Source organism: Scardinius erythrophthalmus (genome assembly GCF_964197995.2).
Source record: "Scardinius erythrophthalmus genome assembly, chromosome: 2".
NCBI classification, from domain to species: Eukaryota; Metazoa; Chordata; class Actinopteri; order Cypriniformes; family Leuciscidae; genus Scardinius; species Scardinius erythrophthalmus.
In genome coordinates, this window is record NC_138222.1 from 68,930,015 (window position 1) to 68,933,957 (window position 3,943).

Genomic DNA, 3,943 nt, shown 5'->3' on the forward strand with positions numbered 1-3,943 from the left:
GTTGTCTAACTCCAATTGAGTTTACAACGTCTTTAAATGCCAATCCCAATGCATCTTTTTCATTATCGATGTGTATATTAAAATCACCAACAATTAGTACTTTATCTGCAGCCAGTACTAACTCTGAAAGACAGTCAGCAAATTCTTTGATAAAGTCTGTATGATTTATGACAGACAGATGTATGATTTATCGTTTACACTATTACTTTTTTTGGATTTCCAAATTCGGAGAACAGATACAGTCTCTATATGATGATAGCTAGGTGAACGAGTCTCTATGTGATGGGATTTATCTGACCTGGGTGACTATTAGCATTAGCCAATACTTTTAAATTTGCTTTGATGTCAGGCGATCTGGCTTCCGGCAAACATGTGACTACGATGGCTGGTGTCTCTATTTTCACGTTCCGTTTAATAGAATCACCAAAGTAATGTAATCGTTTGGTTTTAGCCAGGTTTCTGTCAAACACAGCACATCTAGGTTATTATCTGAAATCATATCGTTAACAACGAGTGCTTTTGAAGTAAGCGATCGAATATTCAGCAACCCGAGCTTTAGCATTTGCTCATCTGTATTATAGCTGTTTTTTATTTGTTGAACATCAATTAAATTTTTAACCTTAGTTGGGTTAAAACGTTTTTTGGGATTTCCAAATTCGGGGAACAGACACAGTCTCTATATGATGATAGCTAGGTGAGAGAGGCTCTATGTGATGGGATTTATCTGACCTGGGTGACGCGAGGCCGCTAGCAGACAGTCGGTTTAGCCAGTCTGTCTGCTTCCTGACCTGAGCCCCAGATTGTCATGTTTGAGCTCTAAGACTATGAGCCATATTACTAGAGAGAAGAGCAGCACCATCCCAGGAGGGATGAATACCATCTCTTTTCAACAGGTCAGGTTTCCCCCAAAAACTTTTCCAATTGTCTATGAATCCTATATTATTTAGCGGACACCACCGCGACAGCCAGATATTGAGTGAGGACAATCTACTATCTCTACTATCACTCCTGCAAACAGATGTTAATTTTGGTGAATAATAATTTTAGAGAATTTACGATTAGCATTAGCCAATACTTTTAAATTTGCTTTGATGTCAGGCGATCTGGCTGCCGGCAAACATGTGACTACGATGGCTGGTGTCTCTATTTTCACGTTCCGTTTAATAGAATCACCAATAACAAGGGCATATTCAACAGGATTCTCAGTGTGTGTTTTACTGAGGGGGGCAAATCGATTTGTTATGGTAATCGGAACGGAAGAGCAGTGTTTTTGATCCGCGACTACAGTGCCTCACCGTACCCCATTTGCCTGCTGCACGGGCTCTAATTCAGCCGGAACCGAGTCATGTAAAGGGTTCACTATGCTAGGCGCATCCAAAATAGTGTCTAAAGCTCTAGCACTCTTACTATCCTCAATTAAAGTTTGGATGCTTGTCACTAGTTCTGAAATCTTCTGCGTCAGCCTGACTGTCTCCCTGCATTTATCATTATTATATAAATCCTATAACTCCGCCAAGGACGGTCCTAAGCCCGGCTGAAAAAGGAGGAAGGTGGTCGCCCTGCCGAGGTGGCCAGAACTGGGAAACCAGGGAAACTAGGCACGAAACCGATGGAAAATCACGAATCAAATTTCACGATGAATGCTACTGCATCCGGGACAGCCGATGCGCCAGCATTGGGGAACCTGGATGCTGGTGAGAAATATGCTACTGGCCGAAGAAATCAAAGAAAGATCGTTACGCCGAAAATGGAAATTCGAATTGCTGCATGGAATGTACGAACTGGTCACCATGTTGGCCAAAAAGAAATCATTGCTAAGGAGCTGCTGAGCTGCAAAATCGACATCGCAGCGCTATCGGAAGTACGGCTCACTGGATCAGGGCAGATGGTCCTTGAACCGCCATCTATTGACGACCAGATGACACTATACTACTCAGGTGGTGACAAACGAGAGGCGGGAGTTGGATTCATGGTTGCCCGCCGCACAGTCGGGAGTGTCATCTCGTTCCAGCCGATCTCTAATCGAATTGCGGTCCTTACCATCAATGGCACCATCAAAACCCACCTTGTCGCCGTCTATGCACCGACCGAGACAAACTCGGAACCGACAAAAAATTATTTCTACAACCAACTGCAACTCACGTTGGACTCGATTCCGCAGACCGAACTGATTATATTGGCTGGAGATTTCAATGCCCACATTGGCACTGATCGATCTGGCTGGGAGAACACAATGGGTTGTTTTGGACACGGTGTGATCAACGACAATGGTCTGCGCCTCTTGTCCTTCGCCAGTGCCAACAGCTACATCATTGGGAATAGCCACTTTCAACATCCAAAGAAACACCAACTTACGTGGCGTAATCCAGCTGGCAACGACTCCGCGATGTTGGATTACATCCTGATCAACTCTCGTTTCCGATCATCACTCAAGGACGTCCGTTCGATGCGCGGCCCAGACTGTGGATCGGATCATTACCTTGTGCGCGCTGTGATCAAGCTTCGACTACATAGAACCAAAAGCAAATCGCGTCCATCAGCCAAGCTAGATTGGAAATGCTTGTTGGATCCCGTTCGCAAGACTGAATTCCAAATAGCACTATCCAACCGTTTCGCAGCATTGGCTCCATCCGAAGACGTCAACGTCGAAGAACAACAGCTTTCAAATGCCATCATGAAATGCGCAAAGGAATTGTGCCCTCCCGCTCGTCGCCGAACACAGCTGTGGATATCGGATGAGTGTCTCAGTATGGTAGACGAACGGAAGCGAGTGAAGCTGGTCGACTTCGAGCAATTCCGCCGGCTCAATAAGGACATCCGATGCCAAATGAAAGAAGAACGAGAGGCTTACTGGAACCAAATAGCAGCTGACTTGGAGGTTGCGGCCTCAAAGCACGAGTACCACGCGCTTTATCGAACCCTTCGACGACTGAGCGGAAAGGCTAAATCAACGAACGACAACATCCGGAAAGCCGAGGGCACCTTTGTACGATCATCGACGGAGCGTCTACACCGTTGGAGGGAGTTCTTCGAAACGTTGTATAATCACGACCCACCACAAGGAATTCCGGCGGAGCCGCCACAAATCGAGCCACCAGAGGCCGCGATGTCCGATGCCGAACCGACGCTCGTAGAGGTAAAGGCGGCCATCCGGACTTTGAAAAATGGCAAAGCGCCTGGTGTGGATGTGATTACCACAGAAGCGATCAAGGCTGGTGGAGACGTTCTTCTCCAGCGAGTACACCTTCTCCTGCAAAACATCTGGCGTACGGAGAAAATACCGACGAAATGGAAAAAGGCCATCATCATCCCGATCTTTAAGAAAGGCGACAATCGGGAATGCCAAAACTACCGTGGCATTAGTCTACTCTCAATCGTCGGCAAGGTCTTTATGAAAGTTATCCAAGCACGCCTGCAGAAACACCGTGAGCAAACGAGTAGAGAGGAGCAATCCGGCTTCAGACCACAACGGGGGTGCTGTGACCAAATATTCAGTCTCCGCCAGGTGATGGGGGAGCGAATTCGATGTGGAAAGCGGACGGTCATCGTCTTTATCGACTTTAGATCCGCCTTCGACTGCGTCGATTGGCAAGCACTTTGGACGACGCTGGAGACCGAGCACATCCCATCGAAAGTCATCAAGCTCCTGCAGGAAAACTACAATGGATCATCAAGCCAAATACGCATCCGAAACGAGTTATCTGCTGAACTTACCATCCGCACTGGAGTACGCCAGGGAGACGTCGCCTCACCGCTGCTCTTCAACATCGTTGTCGACGCAATCATGAGGAAAGTCTTCGAGGGTAGGCGAGGAGTCCAGTTCGACGAAAATGGCTCATCAGTAACAGATCTTATGTTCGCCGACGACAGTGGCGTGCTGGCCGAGGATGATGCCGAAGCCATGGACATTCTCTACGAGATCGCTGGCGTTGTCCAATCATAT